Source organism: Rhagoletis pomonella, unplaced genomic scaffold (genome assembly GCF_013731165.1).
Source record: "Rhagoletis pomonella isolate Grant_MI unplaced genomic scaffold, Rhpom_1.0 Rhpom_scaffold_00012, whole genome shotgun sequence".
Lineage (NCBI taxonomy): Eukaryota > Metazoa > Arthropoda > Insecta > Diptera > Tephritidae > Rhagoletis > Rhagoletis pomonella.
In genome coordinates this window covers 1,950,773-1,964,679 of record NW_023458566.1, presented here as the reverse complement: position 1 = coordinate 1,964,679, position 13,907 = coordinate 1,950,773, and positions in this window count along the sequence as shown.

Here is a 13,907-nt window from a genome sequence, read left to right as displayed (position 1 = left end):
GATTACTACGAACTGTCAGTTGGTTTGCGAACTGAGTCAATAAACAGAAACAGTCAAAATAAAAGAAATTGAAATACTCGTAGAATTGAGAAAAAGTGAAAAAAAAACTAGCAGCAACGGAAAAACTATGAGACGAAATGAAAAATGTACTCGAAAATCGGTCGAATGTAGTGAAATATGCAGCACAGGTCGCCGTAAGCGCACTATTTGTTTACGTATGCCGGCCTCTACATGCATATGTATGTACATACAGTGACTCAATCAAGTATTCGCATGTTGATGTTTTTTTTTGAATATTCAAAATATTTTTTAAGCTAAATTTTTATTTTTCTATAAACATATCGGGCCCTATCCGCAAAAAAAAAAAACAAAAAGCGAAATTTAAACTTTTTTTTTATGCATGAAAAATAAAGTTTTTTTTTTTACGTTTTTTGGTGGTTTGGTGGTTTGGTTTCGATATTCTCCATGCATTACCGTATAAACCAGAGTTTCGAACTTTATACAAAAGTTAGAAATATTCAAAAATTTACTTACAAATTTCGAACTTTTTAATTTATTTTTTTTAGCTTTTTTTTGGTTTATTAACATATAAATTATAGTACAGACTTTTAGTACTTTTTTTCTGCCGGTCTTTTGCGATTTTTTTCATACCACAAGTGCAATTTATAAAATCTGTCATTGATTTTTTTGCGAACGATATTGCGAATTTTGTTCCATAAGAAATTTATATTTCAATTTAAAAAAATGCAAAAAGCCACACATTACTGAACTACAATTTTATGGGTTACAAAACATGCCCGAAAACTTTCTAAAAACTCAAATTAAATAATTGAAATTTTGATGAAATTTTTTTTTAATTTTTCTAAATTTTGTATACCTAAAATTGCGAAAATTAAAAAAAAATTTGAACAAGAGTTCAAAGTTTGAGTCATTGTTTGCATAAATACATATGTATGTATGTACCTGTTTAATGTGTATTGCGCCGGAAAAGCACTCAAATGCATTCAGCGGCACGAACAAAAAAAAAGAAACGAAAAAGTTAAAAATAAACCTATAACCGAGGAAAAGTTGCTCGCATGTTGACCGCATTGGTACCCAGTAGCACTTGAAACAGAGCGGAAGCGGTCAGTCGCAATAACAGAGCACCCATACAGCGGCACATAGCCTATCGACTGCCCAGTACAAACACACACACACACACACTTCAACCAGTTGACCGCAGAGTTCGGCGAAAAAATTGTGCCCAGTGCCCATATTTGCCTGTCCATCGGCCGGCCACTAGTCAGCTAGTTGACTCTGCTGTCATCCGCTCACCTTCCCCTTCGATATTTGCAGTTTATTGTCTGTGTCTATCCGTCTGACTGTCTGCCCCACTTGACATGTTTGATTCCCATTTTTAATTTTTCAGTTTACTATTCTTAACACTTTTTCAGTGGATTTTTGTACTTTCCAATACGTGCTAAGTACACAATACGCTGGTTTCCCTTCGCCCGTGGCACTCCATCACTCGCTCTTGCACTCACTCTTCGTCCCGCTGAGTTTTGGTGCTCTCGCAACGGCGTATACAGTGCAGGGGAGTGGATTGGAGTGAAGTAGAGTGGAGTGTGTTTAAGTTGAGAAGATTCGTAACACTGCAAAATGTATCGTTTTGTGTGGCAACATTTTCAATGTTCAGTAGCCCGTACAAATGAGTGAATAAGCTGAGTTTGTTTTTCCTCTTTTTTTTTGTAGTTCATTTTCCCTTAATCAGCTTCATTATCACGCTGCTCATTATCCCCTATTGTAATTACATTGTAGCACACTCTAAAAGTGTGAGCACACTCTTCTCTTACCTATCCAGCTGTTGTATATTTTACTACATACTACTATTTACTTAGTTACATACCTTCTACTCAACTCTATGGTTCCTCTGCTCTTTTTGTGTCTTTAAAATCCCTTCAGCTCACAGCGCGTTTTGTAGCCGTGTTGCATTCATTAATTTGTTTAATTATGAAATTCACTTGACTTGTGCTACTTACTGCTGACTACATATACATACATAACTGCCATAAGTCGCATAATCAAGTTGTTGCAATTTAGTGTATTTCTACAGGCTTACTTATTTATTTTAATTAAATAGTTCAACTTTTGTTTGGTTTTTTTTTAGGAATCCACACATTCATATATTGGTACAAACGTCATAGTGAAGTGTCCTGATTTTCGATTTTGCGGCTCATTAGTCATGTGCAGGCAGTGGCCTTTTGGGGTCGCTCGCGAATAAGCGTGAAAGGAAGTTAGTTCATTTGGCTTACCTACACATGTGTGTGTAATATTTGGCCTTAATTGTGGCCTATATGATAAATATAAATATTAAGTGTGGGTATATAGTCATGTGAAAAATAAAAGCGATGCGATATTTTACCAGTTTTGGCTATTTTTCTTTTGTTTGTGTATCTAGAGTTTATTAATATTTTTTTTTTTAAGTACAGCTCATTATCCAAAAAAACTATATAATACCAATTTTATAACTTTGTAGAAAAATTTAACAAAATTTTTATTTAGACTTTTTGGAATTTAGGTATGCATTTTTATGACCCATTAATTTCTAACTTCATAAAGTGCAAATGCCAAGTGGCTTAGAGTTCGCGTTGATTTTTGTTAATTTTTTTTTTTGCTTACGGTGTCACGGATTTTCTTCCATACAAAGTATGTTCGAAATTTTTTTTTTGTATGGAAGAAAACAAAAACACTATCCGCAAAAAAAATTATCAAAAATAAATGCGAATTGTTAGCTTCTTCAAACTTGCACTATATTAGGCTAGAATATAACGGGTTGTAAAACTGCATACCTAGAATTTTTCCAAAAATTCTTAATAAAAAGTTTGTTGCTGTTGAAAAATTTTATGGAATTTTTCTAATTGGACTTACATGCTTTTTGATGGATAATGAGCTGCATTTTTATAAATAAATAAAAAACAATAAGAAACGAAAGAAAAACAGCAAAAACTGGGACTGGTTGTGTCCCTATTATTTTTCATAGACTGTATGTATTATACACTTGTTGTCAGCTGATTAAGTTAAGTGACTCTTAGACCAGTTTTCGGCTATTATTCTTCTGTTTATTTGATGTTTATAATTTTTTTTATAAAAGTCTTCTTACAAAAATTATCAAATTTTAACAAACTTCAACAATTACTTTGTCAATGTTATTGTAGCTTATTAACCTTTTTATTTTTTAATATATTTATTGAGCTTTGTACCACGATTGTTTGTTAGGAAAAATTGAAAAAGCAACACAGTCTAAGCGGTAGAAGTTATAGCACTATTTCGGAGATCACCACATCTCCTCATCAGACTTCTTTTTTTCTAGACTTCAGCAGAGATCGAACCTGCGTAATCGATGTTCAAAGTCAGAAGCGTTATCGCGTATCGAAGTACAAAAAATACTCGGTACTTTGAAAAGGTACTCGAGTATATACTTCTAAGTACTGGTATCGGGACATCACTAACGATGACGTTACGATGAAGTCTCTACAATGAGTATATATCGTCCGATTCAGCTGGAACAAAAATGATTCAAGCAAGTAAGAGTTTCTCTGCAGTATTGCCTCGAACCGATATATATACATACACCTTTCATTTGAATCAGTATTAAAAGCTCGATTGGCTCCTACATTCGGGCTTTGATAGGCTAGTCTCCCCTGAACCGTTTTTTCCATATTTTTGGCGCTTTTATTCAAAACCTAAATGTTTCGGTACCGAGTATCGAGAGTATTAGATACTTTCTAAATCGGTACCGAATATCGATCAATACTTAAAAGTATTGACTCAGCACATCACTAGCAATAATTCCATAGCTGTACCGTTTAACGCTAGCGTTTTAACTAGCTCACTAGAACAAAATAGGTATTCATGTTTCCATGTGAGTATATTGTTAGCCTAATTCATAAAGGCACTAACCAAGACTTTTTTCGAAACTGCGTTTTTCACAGATTTTGGTAGGATGTATTAAAATGAACCTTCAATAAAAAAGTACCAAGTGTTAGTACCAAAGACAACGGAGTTACATGCCGCTTTTTAAAAAGCCCCATCTGTTTTTGATATTTTATTTATAACTTTTTGCGTCCCCTATGAAATAAAATTTTTTTATTAGGGTCTTTGTGAATGAAGGTAACGATATGTAAATTCAAAGCTTTAAAGCAGTTTTTCTTTTGTTTTAGGTTTTTTAAAGTTATGACACTATTGACGTAAATGAGCGATATGTATGCATGTATAGTAGACTGTTGCTGAGAAAATTTGAGGTGAGAGTCAGTGTGACCAGATGATCGCAAAAAGCGAAGCTAAATTCCTTTTTCAAAAATGTTAGAAAGAGTTATACGCTAGGAAAATCGAAATCAAAAAGAAGTCAGTATATTCTTTCTTTAAAATCATACATACTTCAATAAAAAGCTAAAATTCTTAGCATTATTTTTGAAAAAGCTAAGGAAGTATTTTCTCAAGAAAATGGTCTTTGCACTGTTATTGTAATATTACAACGGTAAATAGTAGTTTTATAAATATTAAAGGTTTTTAGTAAGCTTGGGTAATTAGTTTAATAGTTCTGGTCCGAATATTACTATGAATATTTTAAGTAAGAAATGCCAGAAAAAAGCCACGAGATCAGATCTTAGTTTCTGAGGCTATGAAATTAAATTAAAAGCTAAATCTAGCCTCAAAGAGGATAACCTGGTAACACTGGTGAGAGTCGACAAAAAGGATAGAGAAATCAAATGGGTGAGGAGGCACTATCTCTTTCCACCCTCCTTGATAAATCTGAATAGTTTGCTGATAGAAAAAAAAAACGTAGATCACTTTTTGTCTCTTTACAATCAATAATTATGGATGGTCGATAACACTTCAAGTATTGTAACCGTGGAATGTGTTTCCACAAATTTTTTAAACTTTCTTAAGAAACTTTTTGTTGCTTTGTATGCCAATGGTTCTAAAGAGCATGAGGGGGTTTGTAATAAAAACTATTCTAACTTTTCACCAATGTGTAATTGAAAACCCTTTTCCGAGCCATTCGGCCTAGGTGATTTAAAGTCGTCGAAAGAGGCTAGGGAAAACCTCAATCCCTCCTTAATTACCACCCACAATTTTATGTATTACTATGCCATCTATGTACTTCCATGGGATTTCCAAAGGAATTTTGTTAGTGCCCAGAAGAAAGATCCTGCTGAAGTTCATACCTTACATAGACTAGCGGACTCCTTCATGTTTTCAATTCCACTAAAAGGGTTGCTTATTTAGCTTAAAAGAAAGCTAAACCAAGTTGAGTATGTTGACATCAGCGTCAAATATATATGTTTACGTGTGCATGTACATACAAATGCTCCTCACTGAATCTCTATCATCCAACAGCTTTTCTAACTTTCCAAATCCTGCAATCTTAATTCTTTTAATGACCTTTCATTTGCACTAATTTACGAACGACTCACACCCACCACCCAAAATCCACTAACAAATTCAAACATCATAATAAACACCATATCGCGGAAGGTTCGAAAAGTATAAAAATTACGTCGGATTAATTCGTCAAAGCTATGGATGAACTTGTTTTGTATACACAAATAAATCAGGCTTAGGGATTGTAAATGAGTGGGTAGCAAGTGAATGTACATAGGGAATGAATGCTGTGCAGGGGATGATCAACTCAACTAAATATGATGGAAAAAACAACAAAACTGCGTTTACAACAAAGTGCTGATACGCTGATATGTGTCGTATACATTTGACGTTTTGCGAAGCCAATTTCCTGGTCAGCTTCTTGTATTTCGTATGAGGTAGTGCGCATACAGAATGCAACCGTGTTAGGATGAAAAATGTTAACCCCTTGTTGCATTAAATTGTACTATGAATTTTAATAAGACAAGTAAATTTTGGAATGGTATTGTTTCGGGGTCCGTCGAGGGTATATAATTATAGATATATACTTCCAGCTGTGTAGCTTTACGTGGTGATGAATTTTGGTTAAAATAGATCAAGCGACCTTTGGCTGACTTTAGAATGGTAGCCTATTGTACACATAAGTAATTTCAATATAGCCTTGAAAAAACTATGTACTTATAAAGGGATCGCCAAGCACTACCATACTTATTTTGACGTGAAGCCTCTTCAACCTGGCCTACGTTACATATGTATATATATACATAGGGTTTTTGTTAATAAGGGCGGGTCGATGTTGTCCTTTTTTATCTGAGAGGCCCTTTTTGTGTCGCTATGTGTAGAACATGGTTCTAACGGTCGCAAAAATCACTGTGGCCCAATGCTCAACGACTCTGCAACATATACCCGACTAAATTCAAGCGATAGTCTGGGTTATGTTAATTTTTGAAGGCATCGATTTACTTTCGGTCACAGGATAAATGAGAACTTGCTCAACCGCGGCTCTTGGGTTGCTTTTGGATGAACTTCTTTCAGTCTACATTTTTGTCCTAGCAGTAGCAGACTGGAGAGCGCTACAAAGGCAAATATCTGGCGGTAATCTTCATAATAACAAGAACTTTTTTGTTTTGTGTAAAATACCAAATAGGGTTAAAATAAATTTGGCAGAAACTTTTAGAACAATATTTCTGAGCAAATTGCCTCTTTCACCTTTATCCTAGATATGCGGGTTTTCATAAATGCGAAACTAGACTCTCGTTCTCAGTCAACAGATGGTCGACAGTCTTTCAGCCCGATCTGCTGGCAATCGCCAGTTGCGTTTTCTGTTAACTTTTATGACAAAAAAGTGGTCATCAGGGACCTTTCCAATAGCATGATCACCTCAACGGAGTATTCTGACACTCTACTAATCTTGGAAGTGAGTAAAGCTGACTGAAGGAAACGAGGTTTCAGATGAACTTCGAGAACAATGGTTTGTTGCAATAAGTGGGCGGTAGGGGTCCTTAGAAAAGCCGGACTCTTTGTTTTTTTTTTCTAGAAAGATATTAAATCTATTGAAGAGATCCAATATCAATTCGGCAAAACTAATTCGTCTCCACAGTGATCGCGACGGATTGTCTCGGCGAGGTCAGGCCAAAGGGAGAGGGCTGTTGCCTTAATGAAGGGACAGGTGAAGAGCTTGTTGGTGTCGTGTGGGGTCCTGTTTTGGAACAGTGTGGATAAATAAGAGTTAACGGTACCAGATCTTTGTTACAACAAAGTTACGCTGGACTCTCGAGGTAGCTGGACTTGTCTGTACAATGCAGGGTCCAGTAGTTGTACGATGTAGATCTGAATTTCTCGTGTGAGTTAGTAGAGATGCCTAGGAAGTGGTTATGCTACCAGCGAGTATCTGTTACGTTGTTCCTTGCGGTAGCAGTCGAGCAGAAATTGCTTCGTGAACATTGCCGTGTGATCACTGAAGGGGAGAATTGAAACAGCGCTACTACCACATGACGTTTCGCGAATACTCTACTGCGGCTGCGTCCCTGATAAAACCGACTCTATTATAAGTATCGTCATTACAGAAGTTCATGATTTTATTCCATTCACTAAGTGCAGAGCTAATTCTTCCAGTTGGCATCAGGTTTAAACTTCTACAAAATTAAAGAGCCCCAGAGTACTATGGCGTTTCTGCAACTGATTGAACTTTTACTGCAGTAGAGAAACTTTAAAAGTCACTCAAAGTAAATGAACATATGGGTACACTTATATATGCATATTCGTATATGTATGTGTAAATATCCTGTTGAAAATCGAACTGGTTCAGAACTTGCTCAGATCTACTCGTAAAAGGGACGATTGTGGTTCTATATCCATTCGGTATGGTTCCACGCTTCAAAACTATTAAACGTGTTTTGAAGTGATTCCGAGCAGTTACTTTTATTAATGAGAAGAATTCTTGAGCACCAAGGCTCGATTCTTGGAACAGCTCTTCTCACCAGGGTACTGCTGTAATGCACGAGAAGCGAGAAAGCTCGAGTTCCACTGCATCCGTTTTGCGGCAGCACCGAGACAGTTCTGAAATGTTTGGTGTTGGACGAAGGTTTTGCCAGGCCGTCTCAAAATTTTGCTGGCGGGTATACTTTGGCACATTTGTTTACATTCACTGTGTACACATCCGCTCATAGCAGTACACCCCCTATTTTACGGTTTGAGGGTAAAAACCATAGAAATTCATTAGGCAAAAAGGATTCAAAGGATTTCACAGCATTTGACTTGCAAAAGTCCGTGAAAAACCGCAACACTGCAAATGTCGTCATACAAAAATAACAACAACAACATCGCTGTGAGAGTAAGCAAAGGAAACCAAACAACAACAACAACAACAATAAAAATGAATTTGCCCTCAAAAGATTTGATGTTTTGCCGATTGTTAATGCGTTCGACTTGCCAAAGTGACAAGTAGAAGAAAAAGAAAAAAAAACAACAACAACATAACAAAGCGCTTGAGTTACCAAAGAACTCCCGGGAAAATGTGAATTTGAAAGCAAGCGACTTTTGGGGGGAGTGTGCGTCAGTGAAATTCGGCTGTCTATGGCTTTTAAGAAATTACAACTCAACTTTGGGTGCGTCATAAGTAAATGGAATTCAATTAATTTGAAATTCGCCACACTGCTCGTTTGGCGAGCTTCGGTTGCTGCGTCAACAACGCTACATTGCAGCGCACTCGAGGAAGCGCGTACAAAGTAACCCCAAGTTGTGGCATGTTTGCAGTATGCTTTTAGGCGGTCTCACCCGTTTTTACTCAACGTGCTCACATTGATTTTGTGTTTTTAATGTTGTGCGATTATTTGCAGTAAATTTGCAATAAATCTGAGAATAAAATGTAGTGATTTAGTTTTGGTAAATGTTTTACATTATTCCACAACAGCCACAAATATTTTGCTATGTGATGAGATATCAGCGTTTAATAAGTCAGATAGACATCTGGGGGTGATTGGCATTGGATTTTGCCCTGCTGTTCTTAATGGCAATTTGCACTTAAGCGACTGCAATTTTATTGAAAGTAATCGAGATTTTAATGCATTGTTGGGGGAGATGGCAAGAAAAGCACTTTTAATTGGTTACCGTTATGGCTATTAAAAGAGGGTTCATGATTATTTCAGTCGATGACTCTTTAAGATGCACTTAAAGGCGCAAAATTAATCTGGCGATGGAGTGATTTCAATAGCGGAATTGTTGGAGCTCAACATATCCTCGAACTGAAGACATGCGGGGAAAGTGCCGGCCAATTGTAGAGCCAATGGTCAAAGGATTTAACAGGGCACAGAAAATATATCCTATGGACAATGGCTTCTTACTGGAGAAACGACTGTCGTGCTTTGTTTAACTCGGCACAAATCGCTTAGGCGGTTACAGCGCCAAATAAGAAAAAGAAGACGCAACCAACCCACTTGCGCAACGTAGGTAAGAAGCGTTGTCAGCAATGTGAACGGATTTGTTTTTTTTATACCTTTCATGAGCATGAAATGGTATTATAACTTTGATCCGATGTTTGTAAGTACCAGAACAAAAAGAGATAGACCCATGAAAATGTATACTTATATGATCAGAACGTCGAGCTGAGTTGATTTAGCCATGTCCGTCTGTCCGTCTGTCCGTCTGTCTGTCTGTTTGTATGCAATCTAGTCTCTCAGTTTTCGAGATATCCGGATCAAATTTGGTAGGTGGGTGTATTTTTATAATGTATTAATCATTTGTCGGAACCGGAAGAATCGGACCACTATAACATATAGCTCCCATACAACTGATTGTTCAGATATGAGATTTTTCATTATAACTTCTACATTTATGCAGCTACGAACATGAAATTTTGCAATACTTGCACCCATTATCAACAGAATACTTACAGTGAAAATTACAAAGATCGGGTCACTATAACCTATAGCTCCCATACAACTGATTGTTCAGATATAAAATTTTGCGTTATAACTCCTCCATTTATATAGCTAGGAACAAGAAATTCCGCACTGTTTTCAATAATTATCAACAGAAAACTTACAGTGAAAATTAAAAAGATCGGGTAACTATAACCTATAGCTCCCATACAACTGATTGTTCAGATATGAGATTTTTCGTTATAATTCATCCATTTCTGTAGCTAGGACCATGAAATTTCGCGCTGTTTTCACTCATTATCAACAAAAGACTTACAGCGAAAATTACAAAGATCGGGTCACTATAACCTGCAGCCCCCATACAACTGATTGTTCAGATATGAGGTCTTTTATCATAACTCCTCCATTTATGCAGCTAGGAACATGAAATTTCGCACCATTTTCACTCATTATTAACAGAATACTTACAGCGGAAATAACAAGGATCGGATGACTACAACATATATCTTCCATACATCTTATTGTTCAGATATGGGATTTTACTGTAAAACTCCTTTATTTGAACAGCTAAAACCGATAAATTTCGTAAGATATTTTATAAATAATAATACAAAGTCTACTGAGAAAATCGTCAAAATCTATGCTGTATAAGCTTTACCTCCCATAGCACTGATTGTTAAGATACCAGTTTTTGCCATATATCTCCTTTAGGCACGAAACTAAACCCAATAAATTGTGTTACCGGTTTACATACCGATCACATAGCGGTGAAAATCACTTAGATTGGTGTCATATAAAGTATTTCTTCCATACCTCTGATTGTTTAGATGCGATTTTTTATATAAGTATGTAACTTCTCTATCGATGTATGCAGATGTATTCAAAAGCAGTAATCTGTCAAAGTAAAATTTGCAGATGTTCATGAAAGGTATGAAGCCTTCGGCATAGCCGAAGACAGCGCTGCTCTTACTTGTTTTGTTCTGGTAATTATCCACTAAAAATAATTTAACCGTTGGAAAGCCACTAAAGTTAATCAATCTAATACTAAGAATTTTAACCAGAGCATTAACATCGTAGGTTTTTCATAGAAAAAGTTTGAAAAAAAAAATTTTGTGAGCTAAGAATAAAAAGTTTGAAATAAAATTAAATAAAGTATCCCTGCGGTAAGACAAATATTTTTTTTTTGAATTGAAAAAAATGGCAAAAATCGTTTTAGGGTTTGCTAAATTTTTCTTTAAAATAACAGAGAAATAAAAAATATTTTTTTATTAATAGGTGAAGTAAAATTAAATTTAATAAAAGTATTAGCAGTTGGGTTTTTTTCAATTAAGTTGTTCAGCAATTTGAATTGAACTTTTGAAGCAGGTGGCAACGCTCTTCAAACACCTCAAAAATATTCTAAATGTTCGTTTGACACACATATGTATGTATGTATTTTAATATTTCATTTACAAAACTTTTGTATAATTTAATTAAATTCGCTTTGCAAATAGGTGGCAAACCTCTTCAAAATATTTCCAAGCTAAAATAAGAGGTTAATTTTCGTCTGACACTCATATTGTGATACATATTTCGATTACCCAGTTCGAGTTGAATTTGAGTTTTTAAACAGATGGCAACCCTGCTGAGTGTAGTTTAGGAATATAAACTTATTAAAACCAGAGACATAATTATTATAAGTGAAAAGAATAAAAGCCAATCAATAATTATTATATTAAGATAAAAATTTTTCGAGTCATCTATAATTATTTTTCAAGGTCTTAATTATAAAAGTCCTTTCATAATAATTATCCGAGAGGTAATATTTTTAAGTCTTCAAAGATTTTTATTTTGTGACTTATATTATTAAAGTCGTTTCATAATTATGAGTGCGAAAAATTTTTTTAAGTCTTAAAAGACGGGATTCGTTGGAGACCACCTCGGGACTAGTTGGGGACCTTTTCGGGACAATTTGGGGAGTAATTATGGTTGCCAGATTTTTTATACGCGAAATCAGTACGCTAGACTTTTTCATGCTAAAAAAATCAGTACTTTTCAGTACATCTTCAGTGTTTAAATAGTCAAAGAATTCTATACATTTCATTTTAATTTACTTTTAATTCACTTTAAATAATTTTAATAAGAGCCGGTTTCTCTCTTGGCGCCAGGAAGTAACCTTTATACTTAAGATCCCCCAGTTGATTCGTTTGAGTGTGATATTGAAAAAATATATATATATATATATTTTTTAAACTGTGGAAAAGTACCACATTTAAGGACTTCATCTATAATTCCTCATGGCTTGAACTTATTTTTTCAACTACGCAAAAGCTTTGAAATACTAAGAATTCGTAAACTCGTAAAGCCTTAAACTGTGTCAAACTCGTAAGTTTACGAGGCCTTTATGGGATTGCCCCCTATGTGAAAAGGTGTAACAGGTGGCAACCCTTAAAAAATATAAAGCTTCGTTGCACATCTACAGGCCAAGTATGCAAGTTGTAAAAAAAAATTAATTTGTTAATTCAGTGTCCACAAGTTAATTAAGAAATAAATTTTAATCTAAATCCGCAAATAATTCTATGCCCACATTTTATATGAAAGTAAAGCACTGCGAATCGTCTAGACCCTAGAACGTCCTCTATTTCGGCATATGGCTGGAGTTATAATCGTCATCTGCTTTAAAGTAGGCCTGGTAGCCAAGGATTTATTTTGCAGCAGTCGTGATGAGGAAGAAATTGAAAGCATAGAGCCCTGCCCTGACCCAGAAGCGACCAGAAGACGTTCATTATTAACCGACTTCAAAAAAAAGGTGAAGGTTATGAATTCGTCGGAGTATTTTTTTTTATGTATAATACCGCATAAGTTTGGACCACGTCAACCGATTTCGATAAGTCTTTGAAATATGAGAAAGCTAATTCCTTCACGAACAACTGGCAGTTGAGGCTGATGGTCAATAAACAAATAAAAATAAACGCAGTGGCATAACAATATCCTAAATAAATCGTTCAGTAGTTTCTTCATGCTATTGCGTAAATTTAATGAATTATTTAATCTCTTCTTCTTCTTCTGTATGCGGTATTTATACTGCTTCAAAAAAAAATAAACAAAAGTCAATTACATCATAAATTGTTCACATAACTCATTGCATCATTACGAATTCCACAATAACTCATATGCAAGAAATCTCGAATAAAGCATATCATTCCGTTGAGAGGGCATTACAACAACATACTTACATATATTCCAACAGAAAGGCCCCCAGCTGCTTTTTGCAGCATCCCAAAAGAATTCTCACCCATTGCCTTGCTTGTAAAAGCCGCCCAACTAAGCGATAATTTACACAAGCTGAGCATTGCTGCGAGCTAATAAAAAATTGGAAAAACCATTAGATACAAAAATAACTACTTGAAAAATTAATGCACACACACATATATAGATAAGTATGTAACATTAAATAGTTTCACACTCTATATTTAAAGAATTTATTATCATAAAATGCAGACAAATCGTACGAAAAGTGCACACAAACAATAATTACAATAATAACAAATGTATGTGTGTATGTAGCAAGTAACATAACTTGAAAACAATATGCCACACAAAATGGACCGGACCAGACCAGACCGGAGCAGACCACCCCTGACAACAACAAATATTTTCTCGCTTTTAATTAGGCATTCCGGCATACCAGACTCAGAACAAAATGAAAAAGATAGATAGCAAAGACAACAATATAGAAAAAATAAATAAAAAGTAAAAGGAAATTTCATAGAAAATTCCACAAAGATAAAAAAGTATGTAAAAATAATACTCATTCATATTTCTCACATTAAATAGCGGAGCGCCCAAAATATTGCACGCAGCCCCACCGCGCGTTGCGGCAAACAAAAAGTGTTGCTCTGCGCCCGAGGGTGTGAACTTAGGCGGCGCGGCGTGCAACAAAGACACCACAAGCGCTCCAAATGATGCTCTCTAAGTATATACTATACATATACATATAGTTCTTTTATCTATTTTCTGTGCTTCATTCGGGCATTCGGGAGCGGTCATTACAACGTTTGGCCAGCAAAATACCGGCCAGACACATGGCCAGACGACAGACCGCGTGGTGGCAAGCAGACATGGGCAGGATTTTTGAATTATGTA